The sequence below is a fragment of the Entelurus aequoreus genome, linkage group LG12 (assembly GCF_033978785.1).
Source record: "Entelurus aequoreus isolate RoL-2023_Sb linkage group LG12, RoL_Eaeq_v1.1, whole genome shotgun sequence".
NCBI lineage: Eukaryota > Metazoa > Chordata > Actinopteri > Syngnathiformes > Syngnathidae > Entelurus > Entelurus aequoreus.
This window is the reverse complement of record NC_084742.1, coordinates 56,179,701-56,200,402: the sequence shown is the minus strand read 5'-3', so window position 1 is coordinate 56,200,402 and position 20,702 is coordinate 56,179,701. Positions and strand designations below refer to the sequence as shown.

General features: G+C 41.9%; 1 protein-coding gene across 1 annotated transcript in view; it reads left to right on the top strand.

The window, feature by feature from the left end:
• The window catches only part of osgep (O-sialoglycoprotein endopeptidase), an 82,423-nt gene extending 77,092 nt beyond the window's left edge, over positions 1 to 5,331 (top strand). The window contains exon 13 of the mRNA XM_062066277.1: positions 4,222 to 5,331. The gene's annotated coding sequence lies outside the window, so the exon portion shown is untranslated. The remainder of the gene's footprint in view (positions 1 to 4,221) is intronic.
• The last annotated feature ends 15,371 nt before the right edge of the window (positions 5,332 to 20,702 follow it).

Here is a 20,702-nt window from a genome sequence, read left to right as displayed (position 1 = left end):
AAATCCATCCATCCATTTCCTACCGCTTGTCCCTTTTGGAAAATTATGAATCGATATAAACAATAATATAATTTTAAAAACGTATTTCTGGTTGCACGGAGATGGCCGAAAGACAAAATGCAAAATGCAAAAAATAAAAAATAAAAAATCATTATTTTTAAATATATCCATTTTCTACCACTTGTCCCTTTTGGAAAATTATGAATCGATATAAACAAGAATTGTTATAGGGTGGATTTTTTTTGTGCCTCCCTAGCTAATAATACAAATTTAAAGTTAATTTTTAATGGTACAAAAACAATTATAATAGGGAAAATACACAATATACCGATACAACATGATTATACAATCAGTACAAAAATATGTAATAATAGTTTATTAATTTATTTATTCTCCTAGAATATTAATCACTTTTAACCTGTCCTAGATGTAGGGTTAAACCAGTAAAAATGTGATTTTTTAAATTATTTTCAAATACATCTTTTAGATGGAACAAAATCAGTGATTATCATAATGCTATATTTTGTGGGTTTGTGAAGCCCTTTGAGCCACTTGTGATTAAAGGCTATTAAAAGAAATGTTAATTGATTTATATACTTTGTTAGTTTAGTTAAAAAAAAGACCAAAATACATTATAAGCAACCTATGTATATATATTTAAAGTCAACGATGTGTCATTATTAGTATCAACATTTCAGCTTTTTATCTTTACATAGTGCCTTTTGGCTCTTCAGTATTTGTTTGCCATTTAACTGTTTTAATTTGAATGACAGATTATGCACAGTGCCCTCTGCTGGATACAGCAGGACGAGCTGCAGTACTCCTATTTAAAACGTCTTAAATCATCACCGTCTTGCCTACTTAGCGGAAGAGGCGGGGCTTACTGGTTGCACTTCCCATTAGAACAAGACGAGGAAACAAACATGCTCAGTCAAAGAAGGCATCCAAAGGAACCCAGGACAACATCTGAAGAACTCAACTAGGAGGTCAAAAAGGAACCCAGGACAACATTGGAAGAACTCATCTAGGAGGTCTCAAAGAAACCCAGGACAACATCTGAAGAATTCATCGAAGAGGTCACAACGGAACCCAGGACAATATCCCGAAGAACTCATTCAGGAAGTCAAACAGGAACCCAGGATAACATCTGAAGAACTTATCCAGGAGGCGACAAAGGAACCCAGGACAACATCTGAATAACTCATCCAAGAGGTCTCAGAGGAACCCAGGACAACATCTGAAGAACTCATCTAGGAGGTCAAAAAGGAACCCAGGACAACATCTGAAGAACTCATCCAGGAGGTCACAAAGGAACCCAGGACAACATCTGAAGAACTAATTTTGGAGGTCCAAAAGGATCCCAGGACAACATCTGAAGAAGTCATCTAGGAGGCGGCAGAGGAACCCAGCACAACATCTAAAGAACTCATACAGGAGGTCACAAAAGAACCCCAGGACAATATCTGAAGAACTCATCCAGGAGGTCTCAAAGGAACCCAGGACAACATCTGAAGAACTCATCCAGGAGGTGACAAAGGAACCCAGGACAACATCTGAAGAACTCATCCAGGAGGTGACAAAGGAACCCAGGACAACATCTGAAGAACTCATCCAGGAGGTGACAAAGGAACCCAGGACAACATCTGAAGAACTCATCCAGGAGGTCACTAAGGAACCCAGGACAACATCTGAAGAACTCATCCAGGAGGTCACAAAGGAACCCAGCACAACATCTAAAGAACTCATACAGGAGGTCACAAAAGAACCCCAGGACAATATCTGAAGAACTCATCCAGGAGGTCTCAAAGGAACCCAGGACAACATCTGAAGAACTCATCCAGGAGGTGACAAAGGAACCCAGGACAACATCTGAAGAACTCATCCAGGAGGTGACAAAGGAACCCAGGACAACATCTGAAGAACTCATCCAGGAGGTGACAAAGGAACCCAGGACAACATCTGAAGAACTCATCCAGGAGGTCACTAAGGAACCCAGGACAACATCTGAAGAACTCATCCAGGAGGTCACAAAGGAACCCAGCACAACATCTAAAGAACTCATACAGGAGGTCACAAAAGAACCCCAGGACAACATCTGAAGAACTCATCTAGGAGGTCAAAAAGGAACCCAAGACAACATCTGAAGAACTCATCCAGGAGGTGACAAAGGAACCCAGGACAACATCTGAAGAACTCATCCAGGAGGTGACAAAGGAACCCAGGACAACATCTGAAGAACTCATCCAGGAGGTCACAAAGGAACCCAGGACAACATCTGAAGAACTCATCCAGGAGGTCACGAAGGAACCCAGGACAACATCTGAAGAACTCATCCATGAGGTCACGAAGGAACCCAGGACAACATCTGAAGAACTCATCCAGGAGGTCACAAAGGAACCCAAGACAACATCTGAAGAACTCATCCATGAGGTCACGAAGGAACCCAGGACAACATCTGAAGAACTCATCTAGGAGGTCAAAAAGGAACCCAGGACAACATTTGAAGAACTCATCCAGGAGGTCACAAATGAACCCAGGACAACATTTGAAGAACTCATCCAGGAGGCCACAAAGGAACCCAGGACAACATCTGAAGAACTCATCCATGAGGTCACTAAGGAACCCAGGACAACATCTGAAGAACGCATCCATGAGGTCACTAAGGAACCCAGGACAACATCTGAAGAACTCATCCATGAGGTCACTAAGGAACCCAGGACAACATCTGAAGAACTCATCCAGGAGGTGACAAAGGAACCCAGGACAACATCTGAAGAACTCACCTAGGAGGTCACAAAGGAACCCAGGACAACATCTGAAGAACTCATTTAGGAGGTCAAAAAGGAACCCAAGACAACATCTGAAGAACTCATCCAGGAGGTCACAAAGGAACCCAGGACAACATCTGAAAAACTCATCTAGGAGGTCAAAAAGGAACCCAGGACAACATCTGAAGAACTCATCCAGGAGGTCACAAAGGAACCCAAGACAACATCTGAAGAACTCATCCAGGAGGTCACAAAGGAACCCAGGACAACATCTGAAGAACTCATCTAGGAGGTCAAAAAGGAACCCAAGACAACATCTGAAGAACTCATCCAGGAGGTCACAAAGGAACCCAGGACAACATCTGAAAAACTCATCTAGGAGGTCAAAAAGGAACCCAAGACAACATCTGAAGAACTCATCCAGGAGGTCACAAAGGAACCCAGGACAACATCTGAAGAACTCATCTAGGAGGTCAAAAAGGAACCCAAGACAACATCTGAAGAACTCATCCAGGAGGTCACAAAGGAACCCAGGACAACATCTGAAGAACTCATCCATGAGGTCACTAAGGAACCCAGGACAACATCTGAAGAACTCATCCAGGAGGTGACAAAGGAACCCAGGACAACATCTGAAGAACTCATCCAGGAGGTCACAAAGGAACCCAGGACAACATCTAAAGAACAGCAGGTTCCCCTTGCCTCAGTTAAGTCCGTGTTCAGGACTCCACCATTAAGAAGAGACTAGGAAAAAATGGCATCCATGGCAGATTTCCAAGGCAAAAGCCACTGCTGACCAAAAAAACATCTGAATGATTCCCAAGACTCTTGGGAGAATCTTCTACGTCCTGACGAAACTAAAGTAGAACATTCTGGAATGTGCGTCTCCTTACGTCTGGCCTCAATTAAACACAGCATCTCAGACATCAACACCATAGTCCGACATGGTCTGGGGCTGCTCTGCAACTTCAGGACCTGGACCACTTGCTGTAACCCATGGAACCATGGATTCTGCTCTTTACCAGGAAATCCTGGAGGAGGATGCTGGACCATCAGTTTGTGAGCTGAAGCTGAAGAGCACTTGGGTTCTGCAGCAGGACAACCAGCAAGTCAGCTTCTGAATGGCTTTCAAACAAAAGGAAGGTTTTGGAGTCTGGACTTGAATCCCATTGGAATGCTGTGAAATGACCCTAAAATGTTGTTCTACTGGAAATCTCTCCAGTGTTGCTGAATAAAAACTATTCTGCAAGGAAGTGTGGGAGATGTGAGACTTATCTCGAGTTTGAGTTGTGGTCCAACCACGTCTTACTTCTTCACTCAAGGCTAGGCAGCTTTGACTAGCTTATTTAAGTTACCATTCAAAAACTGCATTTTATGTTGATTTGGGTTATCTTGCTCAGATATTTACATTTCTTTGATGATCTCCATCCACCAATCTTCTTTTGCTTATCAGGTCGGGCCGCGGGGGCAGCAGCCTAAGCAGGGAAGCCCAAACTCCCCCTCTCCCCGGCCACGTCATCCGGCTCTTCTCAGGGGATCTCCAGGCGTTCCCAGACCAGCTCCACGAACACATATGCCTGAAAACACTCCTACAGACATCACACATGGGACAAGTAGGAATTGTTTTAGTTATATTGTAAAACTTACAAACATTGCTTGGAGCGATGAATGAAGAATCAGCACGAGTAAAAACGTTATGGATGGCTAGAAGACGGAGCGACACTTTTTCCAGTTGAATGCTCAGTCATAGCACAAACAATAACACACATTTTTAGTGTATTTGCTTCTTGTTGTTTTTTAACTTTAATTTTGTAGCGTCCCGGAAGAGTTAGTGCTGCAAAGGGTTCTAGGTATTTGTTCTGTTGTGTTTATGTTGTGTTACGGTGCAGATGTTCTCCCGAAATGTGTTTGTCATTCTTGTTTGGTGTGGGTTCACAGTGTGGCGCATATTTATAACAGTGTTAAAGTTTTTTATACTGGCACCCTCAGTGTAACCTGTATCGCTGTTGATGAAGTATGCGTTGCATTCACTCGTGTGTGCGTACAGAAGCCGCACAAATCTTGTGACTGGGTCTGAACGATGTTAGAATGGATGAAAAGCGGACGTGACGACAGCTCGTAGAGGACGTTAAAGGCAGTTACATTTAAGGCACGCCTCCAATACTGTGGTCCGGGTGGACTACGAGATATAATGACTGATGAACACCTTCGTTCGATAATGAAGGTTGCCTCAGCTCAAAGCCTGAGCCCCGACATTGATGAACTAGCATCCCAGAAAAGATGGCAGGTATCTGGCTTGGGCACATCAGATTAGATCAGTGTGTTGCAAACTGAGCAGTTTAAAGTCCTGAATGGTTGGTTTATTCCTTGTTATTTTATTTTCAAATTTATTAGCCTGTGGAAAAAGTTAATGTTGATATTTACCTCAGAAGGCTGCAAATAGAAAAGAGGCATTCTATTTCTATTTAAATTGTATTTGATATGCCATTAATATTTTTTAATTATTATTATTATTATTTGAAACTGGATTTTGCATGTCACAATAAAGTTATATTAGCCTTGCTTGTTCAATATTCAATGGATTAAAAGGTTCATTTGTTCAACCTAGGCCCGCGGCTTTGTTCAGTTTTAAATTTTGGCCCACTCTGTATTTGAGTTTGACACCCCTGATGTGGACGGATAGAAGACTAAAGGGCACTTCTACTTCTGGTTGAAAGCAGTAAATGGAAGGACACTGCAGCACCTGCAGTGATCAAACTCGTCCACACGATGGCGCCATAGCACAAACAATAAATCACCAGTGTCTTTTAAAAAAATGATTTGCATTATGGCCGTCGGTGAAGACAAAAACATAAATTAGCCGCAGGGTTCAGTGCGTAGGAAAAAATGAGTGGCTTCTAGTTTGGAATTTACAGCACTTGGCTCTCTGTGTGTGTCCGTAAGTGTCTCTTCACCCTCGCCGATGAAAACAATTTCTCTCAGTTGTGCGGCTTCTCGCCCGTGCGTGTCCGCATGTGCACGGCGAGGTCGGACGAGCACCTGAACTTGCGCACATGTACGGCTTTTCTCCCGTGGGAGTCCGGTTGTGGAGAAGAAGCTCGCCCGACGCCAAGAAGGTCTTCCCGCATCAGACGCACCTATTCGCCGGTGTGAGTCCGGTTGTGGCGAATGAGCGATGCTGACTTGGCGAAGCGCTTCTCGCCGCGAGCGCAGGCGTGCGGACGCTGTCCGGTGTGCGGGTCGACGTGTTGGCTACGCGCCCGATCGGTCTTGAAGCTGTCGGGACACCGCGGGCAGGCGGAGGTGATGTAGTTGGCGCCTGACCAGCCCTCCGCGCGCGAGGAAGGTCTCGCCGCACGCGTACGGTCTCTCACTGGTCTGCGTCCTCTGGTGGCGTGCGAGACTCGCCATCTCTCTTCGCTCTTCTCGCATGAGGTGCAGCGGAAAGGTTTGCGGTCGCCGTGAGTCAGCAGGTGTCGGTTCAAGACCCGGAGCTGCGTCAAGCTCTTCTCGCACCGGACACACGAGTACGGACCAGTGTTTCCCACACATTCATGTATTTGTGGCGGCCCGCCACGAAAGAATTACGTCTGCCACAAATAAAAAAAATAAAAAAAAAATTTTTTCCCCCCTGTCCAGCTTTGCAGGCAAATCATATAGTTGATGTAGATGCCCATATAGGCTGTTCAGATTTACTTTACAAAAGAGAAGTGTAGGATACTTCTCTTGTTGCCTTATTTGTATTTGACCACTACTGTTTCTGTTTATTTGTTACTGACTGTGGCAGGACACCTCTGCCTCTGTTTCACTTTATGTTGCTGGTAAATAATATGGTTGTAGTACAGGGGTCGGCAACCCAAAATGTTGAAAGAGCCATATTGGACCAAAAATACAAAAACAAATCTGTCTGGAGCCGCAAAAAATTAAAAGCCATATTACATGTGTCATGAGATATAAATGTAATTAAGAGGACTTAAAGGAAACTAAATGACCTCAAATATAGCTACAAATGAGGCATATGCAATATGTACATATAGCTAGCCTAAATAGCATGTTAGCATCGATTAGCTTGCAGTCATGCAGTGACCAAATATGTCTGATTAGCACTCCACACAAGTCAATAACATCAACAAAACTCACCTTTGTGCACTCATGCCCAACGTTAAAAGTGTGGTGGACAAAATGAGATAGAAAAAGTGGCATAAAACACGTCCTAGAAAGTCGGAGAAAGTTATACATGGAAACAAACTATACGGCGAGTTCAAGGACCGCCAAAATTAGTAGGACAAAACGGCGCTCGCCAAATACTCGAATCAGTGAAGCATGTTTAATATAAACAGTGTGATTTATAACAATTAGCGAGGTTTATGTCATGTTTGTCCTCCCACAGAAAACATTCTGAAACAAAAAAATTGATTTTTTTCCCCTCATCTTTTTCCATTCTTCATACATTTTTGAAAAATCTCCAGAGAGCCACTAGGGCGGCGCTAAGAGCCGCATGCGGCTCCAGAGCCGCGGGTTGCCGACCCCCGTTGTAGTAGTAGGCTAAAGTTACATTATTTAGTATGCACTAATTAAAGGGGCAGAGCTTTAAGAGACATTTTAGCCTTTATATTTTATAAGATATATTTTTTGTAAGAACCACAATTAATAAATATATTTCAGTGAATAACTTATTGTTCAAATCTGTATATAAATATGTACATAAAGTGTTGTAATTATATTGTGAAATGGATGGATGGATGGACGTCTAAAACAAAACTGTTATTAATTAGTAAGTATACATTTTTTGAGCCTTTTTAGAGAAAATCATATCATTGTAGTAAATTATGCAAATGACTCGATGATGTCATGATGACCACGCCCATAGCCACGCCCCCACCGCCACAGGTATCTTGGCAGTTTATGGGAAACACTGCGGACGCTCCTGTTCTTGTTGAGGATCCGCACGTACGTCAATCATTTACCGCACTCGCACGCAAACGGCCGCTCGCCCGTGTGCTTCATCCGACGCTCGGCCGTAGATCTTCTCACACCGGCAGCGTTGGTACCGGTGCTTGGTGGCGTGCTTCTGCCGGTGTTTCAGCGACCCCAGGACGCTGCCCGAGCGCTCCTTGCATTTTTGGCATTAGTACTGAGTGGCCTTCTAAGGGCGGCGAGTCTGCCCGTGCAGCTTGAGGAACCCCGTCTGGGTGGAGACCTTCCCTTGTCCGGTGAGAACGCGCTTGTGTCGAATCAAATCCCGCGTGTTCCGGAAGCCTCTGTGGCCGCCTCACGTCGGAGGCGCGCGCGAACGTCTTGCCGCACTCCCTCCACGTGTGAGGGAGTGGAAAGGCTTTGGGTAATTTAGGGCGCTGGATCTTCTGCTGGAGACGCATCTGGAAGCTCCTTGCGGCTGAGCTCAATGTGCTGCTGCGGGTACGACTCCTGCAGGTGGAAGAAGGCACAACGGGGACTTGAGCGCGCACCTGCAAGTGATGAAGAAACACGTTTCACAAGAAAAGACAGACTATACTAAATTCCGGACTATAAGCGGCAATTTTTTTTCCTACACTTTGAACCCTGCGGTAGGGCTGGGCGATATATATGGAATATACTCGATATATCGCGGGTTTGTCTCTATGCGATATAGAAAATAACTATATGGTGATATTGGAGTATACGTTCTCACGCAGTTGCTTTTAGGTGCGGGCATTACACTGCATGCTTTTATCACTTGTTTCTTGTCTCTCCTTCTCACAGAGACATAAAACAAGCGCACCTTCTCACATACGTCACATACTGTCGCGCGTGCAACGTCACACTCCCTTGCGCAGCAGAGAGGTAGCAGCGTGGGTAAAGTTAGCCGTGATGCTAGCGGAGTGGTGCGAGTGGTAATACGAGAGAAAGAAGGTGCGAATCTGGTAACAAATGAAGGAAGAATAATTCATTCCCAAGAAAAACAGCAAGGGGTCCATCGTCTGGCGGTGGTTTGGCTTCAAGCGGGAAGATGTCGAACAGACAACCGTAATATGTCCAGTTATGCGGCAAAAGTGTCGCTACATAAAGTAGCATTACTGCTAATGTGCAGCATCATTTGAAAAGTCACCCGCTAGAGAATGAAGAGTGCTTGAAACTCCGCATGTCAACATCTCCGTTCGGTGCCACACCCACAAAATGCCGAAGCAACCATTTCCACATCAACACCGTATGGAAAAAGTAGTCCCCAACAGAAGGAGATAACATCCGCAGGAACCTACCACATAGCGAAGGACATACACTATTTGATTTCCTATTATGCAGCTCATTTTTATTTGACACTTATTGAGATATCTTGTGTGACATCATGCACAAAACTGCACTTTATTTGTTTTAAACTATTGTAGTGGTGTTCTGTACAAAAAGTGCACTTTAATTTAGTGTTGTTTTAATATGTCATCTTAGTGACATCATGCACAAATAGCTCGTTTTAAAATGTCTCTGACAATCTTGCACTTCCTGTTTTGGAAATGACATGAATGTTTGTGCTAGGGCTGGGCGATATGGCCTTTTTTTAATATCTTGATATTTTTAGGCCATGTCACGATACACGATATATATTTGGATATTTTGCCTTAGCCTTGAATGAACACTTGATGCATATAATCACAGCAGTATGATGATTCTATGTGTCTACATTAAAACATTCTTCTTCATACTGCATTAATATATGCTCATTTTAAACTTTCATGCAGAGGGAAACCACAACTAAAAGTGTATTTATTAAACAGTTATTAAGCAGTGGCACAAACATTCATGTCATTTCCAAAACAGAAAGTGCAAGATTGTCAGAGACATTTTAAAACGAGCTATTAGTGCACTTTTGTGCATGATGTCACTAAGATGACATATCAAAACAACACTAAATTAAAGTGCACTTTTTGTACAGAACACCACTACAATAGTTACAAACAAATAAAGTGCACTTCTGTGCATGATGTCACACAAGATATTTCAATAAGTGTCAAATAAAAATGAGCTGCATAATAGGAAATCAAATAGTGTATGTCCTTCACTATGTGGTAGGTTCCTGCGGACGTTATCTCCTTCTGTTGGGGACTATTTTTTTCATACGGTGTTGTAACTTATGGGTTATATAGTTCATGTGTGATGATCATTCATAATTTGCATGCTTGATTTAATTGCTGATAAATTGATCTATTATTATTTACAGCTAAAAATAGTTAAAAGAGAATTGATTTGATTTATACATGTATTTGATATGGATTATTTGAGAAACACTGACATTGAATTGAGTTGTTTTCTACTTCATAGCCTAACAAAGGGTTAACTAAAATACTGCATGTTCCACAATTCATTGCGGCAAACCGGATGTTAAAAAGACGGGAGCAGGAACATTGTGGTTGTTGAGATTGAGGATTACAAACCTTCGGGTGAATGAATGACAGATAACAAGATATAAGGATCGTTTTGTACCGTTTTGTAAGCCATTTTTTTCTTATAAAAGTACAACTTTATTACACATTTTCGACGTCCTGTCCAATACTTTGATCGTAGTTAATCTACATACGGTGTTGATCTGGAAATGTTTGCCTCTGCATTTTGATGGTGTGGGCGTGTGGCACCGAACGGAGATGTTGACATGCGGAGTAAGCACGCTTTATTCTCGAGCGGGTGACTTTTCAAATGATGCTACATATTAGCAGTAATGCTACTTTTTGTAGCAATGCTTTTTCCCCACACTTGACAAATTACGGTTGTCTGTTCGACATATTCCCGCTTGAAGCCAAACCACCGCCAGACGATGGACCCCCTGCTGTTTTTCTTGGGAATTAATTCTTCCTTCATTTGTTACCAGATTGGCACCTTCTTTCTCTCATATTACCACTCGCCGCACCACTCCGCTAGCATCACAGCTAACTTTAGCCCTGCTGCTATCTATCTGCTCTGCGAGGGCGTATACCAGGGGTGTCCAAACTTTTTCCACTGAGGGCCGCACACTGAAAAATCAAAGCAAGCGGGGGCCATTTTGATATTTTTTATTTTAAAAACCAATATAATATAAAAAAAGATACATTTAGGCCTCCACTCAAAAGGTTTTGGTCCAAAAAAATATTACAAATGTGTCATTATTTAGTATTATTATTATTCAAGGTTTAAATCTCTAGATCAACATTAGGTCTATCTGTCAATATAACACTTTTAAAGATGTATGCCATTTTTGTCAAGGAAATCCGTGTTTTTTTTATGGAAAAAAACACAAAATATGCAATATTTTCCCCCAATAAAATTTTAAAGTGGAATATTTGAGATTATATAATAAAAGGTAAATAATTCATAACAACATTGCTTTTAATTCATTACTTTTTTTGAGCAATGACACTTAAAAAAAAAAAAAAGTCCCACTAAAATTATTGGGGATCCAAAAGGGTACTGCTCAGTAAAGTTTAAAAAAATAAATCCAACATTTTTTTTTAACTTTTACCATAATAGTCTCAAGATCAACTTCAGATCTATCCGTCAATTATAAGTTTATTTGTTGTTTATGTTTTTTGTTTGTTCATTTTAGGCCCTTCTTTAAAAAACTTTGTTTTTTAAATGGCAACCAAAAAATATGCAACATTTTATCCCCCAAACTATCTCAAAGTGGAATATTTAATGTGACGTAATTGGAGCCTTGAATAGGTCAATAATTCATAATGACATTGATTTTGATTCATTATTATTTTTTAAAGAAAGAAACAGCCTGCATGGCAGCTTTGTGTTAATAGAGTAAATAATGCAACATTTTCTTGTTACATTTCACCTGTTTGCTCTTTTATACCACTTTTTATGTTTTTTGTTTTTTTTTCATCGTATTTTTAGAATGTGCCGTGGGGCTGTTGAAAAATTACCTGCAATCCGCAAATGGCCCCCGGGCCGCACTTTGGACACCCCTGGCGTATACGTATGTGACGTATGACGTGACAGTATGTGCCGTCTGTAAGAAGGTGCGCTTGCTGTCTGTGAGAAGGAGAGACAAGAAAGAGTGAGAAGAGCCTGTAGTGTAATGCCCGCAGCTAAAAGCAACTGCGTGAGAACGTATACTCCAATATCACCATATAGTCATTTTCTATATCGCACAGAGACAAACCCGTGATATATCGATATATCGCCCAGCCCTAGTTTGTGCCACTGCTTAATAACCGTTTAATAAATACAGTGTTGGTTAATTGACTTAGTTGTGATTTCCCTCTCTGCATGAAAGTTTAAAAGTAGCATATATTAATGCAGTATGAAGAAGAATGTTTTAATGTAGACACAAAAAATCATCATACTGCTGTGATTATTTGCATCAAGTGTTCATTCAAGGCTAAGGCAAAATATCCACATATATATCGTGTATTGTGACTTGCCCTAAAAATATTGAGATATTTAAAAAAGGCCATATCGCCCAGCCTTGCGGCTTATAAAACGATGCGGCTAATCTATGGATCTGTATTCGCTGACGGCCATAATGCAAATAGTTTTTATCAAACACCTGCAACGACACTTAAAGGCCTACTGAAATGAATTTTTTAAAATTTAAACGGGGATAGCAGATCCATTCTATGTGTCATACTTGATCATTTCGCGATATTGCCATATTTTTGCTGAAAGGATTTAGTAGAGAACATCGACGATAAAGTTCGCAACTTTTGGTCGCTGATTCAAAAAAGCCTTGCCTGTACCGGAAGTAGCGTGACGTCAACAGTTGAGAGTCTCCTCACATTTCCCCATTGTTTACACCAGCAACTAGAGCGATTCGGACCGAGAAAGCGACGATTACCCCATTAATTTGAGCGAGGATGAAAGATTTGTGGATGAGGAACGTGAGAGTCAAGGACTAGAATGCAGTGCAAGACATATCCTTTCTCGCTCTGACCGTAACTTAGGTACAAGCTGGCTCATTGGATTCCACACTCTCTCCTTTTTCTATTGTGGATCACGGATTTGTATTTTAAACCACCTCGGATACTATATCCTCTTGAAAATGAGAGTCGAGAACGCGAAATGGACATTCACAGTGACTTTTATCTCCACGACAATACATCGGCGAAGCTCTTTAGCTACGAAGCTAACGTGATAGCACATCAGGCTTAAATGCAGATAGAAACAAAATAAATAAACCCCTGACTGGAAGGATAGACAGAAAATCAACAATACTATTAAACCATGTACATGTAAATACACGGTTAATGCTTTACAGGCTGGCGAAGCTTAACAATGCTGTTGCTAACGACGCCATTGAAGCTAACTTAGCAACGGGACCTCACAGAGCTATGCTAAAAACATTAACTATCCACCTACGCTAGCCCTCATTTGCTCATCAACACCCGTGCTCACCTGCGTTCCAGCGATCGACGGAGGAAGTCAAGGTGAGGTCGGCGGCTAGCGTCGGATAGCGCGTCTGCTATCCATCTCAAAGTCCTCCTGGTTGTGTTGCTGTAGTCCACCGCTAATACACCGATCCCACCTACAACTTTCTGCTTTGCAGTCTCCATTGTTCATTAAACAAATTGCAAAAGATTCACCAACACAGATGTCCAGAATACTGTGGAATTTTGCGATGAAAACAGAGTTTTTTGTATTGGATTCAATGGGTCCGTATACTTCCGTACTTGACGTCACGCGCATATGTCAGCATAAAAAAAACGTTTTCAACCGGAAGTGTGGCGGGAAATTTAAAATTGCACTTTATAAGTTAACCCGGCCGTATTGGCATGTGTTGCAATGTTAAGATTTCATCATTGATATATAAACTATCAGACTGCGTGGTCGGTAGTAGTGGCTTTCAGCAGGCCTTTAAACACTGTGTTGGTTTGAGCTGTGGCGCCATCTTTTGGACTGCAGGTGCTGCACCGATATATATATACATATATATATATTAGTGGCGTGCCGTCACTAGAGGCAGGGGAGGCGGGGCCTCACCTGCCATCATGGAAAGAAAAAAAGAAGAAAAAGAAAAAAAAATTAATTAAATTGTTATATGTATCCAGGGATTATACTAAAGTTATTTTCCATTTAACTTCACCAGTTTTAGATTATTTTTATTTTTATTTTCACATTTTCAAATACTGAGAAGAGACGGTGCGGTGATCAGCAGCCAGTTGAGGCACTTGTGCCTCACCATGGATTGCGACTCGGCTAACTGCTGAGCTGCTGTGCAGTGAGACCGTATTGCTACATGAATTATATTATACATTTCCATAGTTTAGTTAGCTGAGGTATATAATGTCCAGTGTATTTTGTCAACAACTGTATGTGTGTAACGTATTTTTAGTGCTGAGCGATCATAAATCTGCTGCGGAGACACACTGTGTGAGGCTCGTATCCTAACCCCGCCTCCTGGTGCCAAGCACCTCCGCCGCAGAATGCAGCGCCCGACGGGAGCGCCGCGGCCACACCAACCAAAGCCCACACCCAAACCCTCCACGTGCAAGACCGAATCCACCCAAAAAAAGTCACTTAACAAGAAGCCAAAAAGTGCAAAAACAACAATGCTCGCGCTGCAGGAGCCGCGAACGACCGCAGGGACACAACATTAGGTACACCTGCACTGCAGGTTTATATGTTTTTAAATTTGACTGTGACGATGCAGTCGTGCCTCACCAGACATTAACCTCACCGCACGCCACTGATATATATATATATAGAAAAAATAATTATTTGACCATATATTAGCCGCATCGGACTGAATCTACTGAGGAATTTATGAACCTGAAAAAATACAAAAAGAATACCATTGTAAGTTAATAATACTAACACAGACATTCGGTAACATGTTAGCATATTAGCTAAGACGAACAATGTTCGCTTGAGTACCGTATTTTCCGCACTATAAGGCGCACCTAAAAACCTCCAATTTTCTCAAAAGCTGACAGTGCGCCTTATAATCCGGTGCGCCTTATATATGGACCAATATTGAGCCACAACAGGTCTCGCAACTACGGTAAGCAGCCGCCGACTTCATTTTCCCCGGTAGAAGAAGAAGCGCGCGGTGCATGCTGGGATATATGACTGCGCGAGGCGTGCCGTTTCATTTCCATTTGTGTGTTTATGTAAAGACCCCAAAATGGCTTCTATTAAGAGACACGCTTACGACGCAGAGTTTAAACTCAAGACGATCAGTCACGCAGTAGAACACGGGAATAGAGCAGCAGCGACACTGACTCCACTAATGACGACTTCGACGAGACGGAGCCGCCAACTGTTTAATTCGGACACTGAAGAAGAAGAATTTGAGAGATTCGTGGATGAGGAATAACTTAATAAAGTAATCTTTACATGTTTATTTTGTGTGTTGTGTGACATTAACGTTTGAGCAACGTTGAGTTATTGATATATTGTTATTGCTCTGCACTATTTGGAGTGTTACTATATTGGGATTGCACTAACGTTTGATTTACCGTAACAGTATCACTGTTTTTTACCTGTTTATTGAATCGAGGAAAAGTTCCCCTCTACTATGTGATATAAATGTTGCACTACATGTTATACGTTGCTGTTGTTAAAAGATAAGCGAAACACCACGTCACTGACTTTACCTTGGGGAAAATAATAAAACAGCTGTTTATTCATTTTGGGAGTGAACGGAGTTGTCAGAACGCTGGTTTGTAATCTATTAATAAAGTTTGACTGACCTATCTGACTGTTTTGTTGACATTCCCTTTAGCGCAGCTCCATCTAATGGATGCATAACGTAACGCCAGCCTCTACTGTAGCGTCTATTCTATGCGCCTTATAATGCGGTGCGCCTTATATATGAACAAAGTTTTAAAGGCCTACTGAAAGCCACTACTAGCGACCACGCAGTCTGATAGTTTATACATCAATGATGGAATCTTAACATTGCAACACATGCCAATACGGCCGGGTTAACTTGTAAAGTGCAATTTTAAATTTCCCGCGAAACTCCCGGTTGAAAACGTCTATGTATGATGACGTATGCGCGTGGCGTCAATGGTTGAAACGGAAGTATTCGGACACATTGAATCCAATACAAAAAGCTCTGTTTTCATCGCAAAATTCCACAGTATTCTGGACATCTGTGTTGGTGAATCTTTTGCAATTTGTTTAATGAACAATGAAGACTGCAAAGAAGAAAGCTGTAGGTGGGATCGGTGTAATAGCGGCTGGCTGCAGCAACACAACCAGGAGGACTTTGACTTGGATAGCAGACGAGCTATCCGACGCTAGCCGCTGACCGCATCGATAATCGGGTGAAGTCCTTCATCGCTCCGTCGATCGCTGGAACGCAGGTGAGCACGGGTGTTGATGAGCAGATGAGGGCTGGCTGGCGTAGGTGGGTAGCTAATGTTTTTAGCATAGCTCTGTGAGGTCCCGTAGCTAAGTTAGCTTCAATGGCGTCGTTAGCAACAGCATTGTTAAGCTTCGCCAGGCTGGAAAGCATTAACCGTGTAGTTACAGGTCTATGGTTTAATAGTATTGTTGATTTTCTGTCTATCCTTCCAGTCAGGGGCTTATTTCTTTTGTTTCTATCTGCAGTTAAGCCCGATGCTATCACGTTAGCCCCGTAGCTTAAGTGCTTCGTCGATGTATTGTCGTGGAGATAAAAGTCACTGTGAATGTCCATTTCGCGTTCTCGACTCTCATTTTCAAGAGGATATAGTATCCGAGGTGGTTTAAAATACAAATCCGTGATCCACAATAGAAAAAGGAGAAAGTGTGGAATCCAATGAGCCAGCTTGTACCTAAGTTACGGTCAGAGCGAAAAAAGATACGCCCTGCACTGCACTCTAGTCCTTCACTCTCACGTTCCTCATCCACGAATCTTTCATCCTCGCTCAAATTAATGGGGTAATCGTCGCTTTCTCGGTCAGAATTGCTCTCGCTGCTGGTGTAAACAATGGGGAAATGTGAGGAATACTAGCTCCTGTGACGTCACGCTACTTCCGGTTCAACCTGCGACGTCACGCTACTTCCGGTACAGGCAAGGCTTTTTTGAATCAGCGACCAAAAGTTGCGAACTTTATCGTCGATGTTCTCTACTAAATCCTTTCAGCAAAAATATGGCAATATCGCGAAATGATCAAGTATGACACATAGAATGGATCTGCTCTCCCCGTTTAAATAAAAAAAATTCATTTCAGTAGGCCTTTAAAATAGGCCATTCATTGAAGGTGCGCCTTATAGTGCACAAAATACGGTACATTACGATAGCACGTACAAATATGCATGAAAACACTCCTACAGACATCACACATGTGTGTGAGTAAGTAAGAATTGTTTTAGTTATATTGTAAAACTTACAAACGCTGCTTAGAGTGATGAATGAAGAATCCATTAGAGTAGAAACGCTATGGACGGTTTTTACTTCCGGGTAAAGGTAATGACAAAAGGAAGCACATTTTCAACCCCACAACACCTGCGGTGAGCAAACCCGTCCAAAAGATGGCGCAAACAATAACACACCGTGTCTGTGTTTCTGCTCGTGTTTCATGAAAACTATCGAACACTAAAATGATGACCAGGGAAGTTGCCTCGGACCTTTACTTTTTTCTATATTCACCAATGATTTACCTTGGGCTACCGGGCGTGCAAGATTGGTTCTTTATGCTGATGATGCAACCTTATATCATGCTGCACCATCATGCAGTGTACTCAATGTAGTATTGAGTGAGGAACTACAAGCTGTGCATGACTGGACAGTATGTAACAGACTTGTCCTTAACATCTCAAAAACAAAAAGTATTATATTGGGGACGAGGCAAGGGTTATCTTGTGACCCAAAGTTGGATCTGAGGCTAGGTATTTCAACAGTTCAACAGGTCAGAAGTGCCAAGCTCCTTGGAGTGATGCTGGACTGCACTCTATCCTGGTCAAAACATATCAGTGATATAGTTACAACAGGGGTGTCCAAACTTTTTCCCCTGAGGGCCGCACACGGAAAAATTAAAGCAAGCGGGGGCCATTTTGATATTTTTCATTTTCAAACCATAACAAAATATATGGATTTTTTTTTAACCTTTAGGACTCCCGGGGACCATAAAGGGTCTGTCATTAAAATGTTAAAAATAAGTCAATTTATTTATTTATTTATTTTTTTAACGCTTACAGTAAATCTCTATCAACTTCAGGTTGATATAAAGTAAAAAAAAAAAGGTTTTAAGCCTTTTCTGTCAAAGACAACTTTGTTTTTTATAGTAAAACTGAAATATTTAGTAATTAGAGCCCTAAAAGATCAATAATGCAGTACACCATTGATTTTAATTCTTTAATATTTTTGAGTAATCACAGTGAAAAGTTCAATAAAATTCCACTAAATATATTTGGGATCCAAAAGGTCCCCCACTCTTAAATTGATCCATTTTTATTAGTTTTTTTTTTTAAACTTTCAACTAAGGCTGCAGCTAACGATTATTTTTCTATCGATTAGATTATTTTTTTCGATTAATCTTCCGATTATTTTTTTATTTAAAATGAAGATGAAAAAATAAATGTAGGCCAGTTTTTTCAAAAGGCATGGCTTTTATTTACAAAAAAAAAGTATGGCCACTCAGTCAACATTGACAACAACATGCCAAAATATTCTGAAACAATGTAAACATTTTAAAACTTTTAACACTTAACAAAATTAAAAGTAGCTAATTTGCTTTTTAATGTGCACATATAAAAGTAAACATCCAGTGCAAATCTTAATATTGTGCAATAGTATAAGCATTCCATAAGTAAAAGTATTGCTTATTTTGCTTTAAAATGTGCAAAAATAAAGATAAACATCCAATACAAAAAAGTGCAAAACGAAATATTCTGTAACAACAGTGTAAACATTTCAACAAAAGTAAAAGTATTGCTTATTTTGCTTTAAAATGTGCAAAAATAAAGATAAACATCCAGCACAAAAAAGTGCCAATCTAAATATTCTGGAGCACTGTAAACATTAAGTATTGCTTTTAAAATGTGCAAAATAAACATCCAGTCCAACACAGTACACAATAACCAATTCTACTCATTCCAGTGAGTGACTAACAGTTGTAATGAAGAAAGGTTAGCATGTCTACATGCTCTGGGGTGAGGCTGCTTCTTTTCTTGTTTACAATATTCCCAGCAGCTGAAAATAGGCGCTGTCACGCCAAATTTCTTCCCCCCTACAAAACCCCCCTCGCCCATTTCCTTTCGGTCACGTCATCTTATAGCTTGTGTTTGTAAATTGTTTTTTTTATTTTTTATAATATAGTGAAAACGTCTGTATTAATCGGACACATTAACTTGAGGATATTCCTGACTGAATGCACATTTGACTCGTGGACATATGCGGAAATGAATAACAGTAAGTAAAAGGGGGGGGGGGGGGGGGGGGGGGGGGAGAAATTTGGCGTGACAGCGCTCAGAAGGGGTTGATGTGGCTGGAACTGAGAGGTAAGACCGATGATGATGATGATAGTATGATTGAAGTGAAAGTTAATTGTTCGTTTGTACATAGTATATGTAACTGTTAATGTTGTAAAAGGTATTTGCACAACTAATTAACGTTAGCGTTAAAGAGGAGCGCGTCTTTGTAAACACTGAACAGGCCCGCCAAACGCGCCTCTCAGAGCGAAACGGTGCTTTAGTTAATGAATTTACAACGCAGATACAAATGACACATTCATGTTTTTGTGTAATGATGACAACGTATACTCACGCGGACGATTGACTAGTTGATGGTGATGGCAAGAACGCTTTCGGGTGTTTTCTTTTCAAATGTTCGTTCATAGCCGTTGTGCTGCTATGAAAGGTCATTTCCGCTCGACACAGTGTGCATACAACAACATTATTAGGCCGTTTATTGAAATACTCCCACACTTGACGACTTTTGGCGTGCTTTTTTCCCCTCGCTCGCATCGTCTGCTTTGCGCTCCGCCATGACAGTAGTGTGACGTAAATATGTGACGCGTCGACGCACAAAAACGGCGTCGACGTATTTACGTAACCGATGACGTCGACGTAGACGCGTCGTTTCAGCCTTACTTTCAACACTTAAGTTACGAGATCAACCTCAGATATATCTGTCGATTTTACGTTTGAACTATTATTTTGTTTGTTTTATGCTCTTTTGTCAAAGAAAACTTTGATGTTTTTATATGGCAACCACACAACATATGCAATATTTTTTCCACATAAAACATTTTAAAGTGACATTTTTGAAGTCTTCCTATGAGGAAGCAGTGCCTGGGGAATCTGTGGTGGGCTCTCCTATTTCTGGGGCTGAGGTTGCTGAGGTAGTTAAAAAGCTCCTCGGTGGCAAGGCCCCGGGGGTGGATGAGATCCGCCCGGAGTTCCTTAAGGCTCTGGATGCTGTGGGGCTGTCTTGGTTGACAAGACTCTGCAGCATCGCGTGGACATCGGGGGCGGTACCTCTGGATTGGCAGACCGGGGTGGTGGTTCCTCTCTTTAAGAAGGGGAACCGGAGGGTGTGTTCTAACTATCGTGGGATCACACTCCTCAGCCTTCCCGGTAAGGTCTATTCGGGTGTGCTGGAGAGGAGGCTACGCCGGATAGTCGAACCTCGGATTCAGGAGGAACAGTGTGGTTTTCGTCCTGGTCGTGGAACTGTGGACCAGCTCTATAATCTCGGCAGGGTCCTTGAGGGTGCATGGGAGTTTGCCCAACCAGTCTACATGTGCTTTGTGGACTTGGAGAAGGCATTCGACCGTGTCCCTCGGGAAGTCCTGTGGGGAGTGCTCAGAGAGTATGGGGTATCGGACTGTCTGATTGTGGCGGTCCGCTCCCTGTATGATCAGTGCCAGAATTTGGTCCGCATTGCCGGCAGTAAGTCGGACACGTTTCCAGTGAGGGTTGGACTCTGCCAAGGCTGCCCTTTGTCACCCATTCTGTTCATAACTTTTATGGACAGAATTTCTAGGCGCAGTCAAGGCGTTGAGGGGATCTGGTTTGGTGGCTGCAGGATTAGGTCTCTGCTTTTTGCAGATG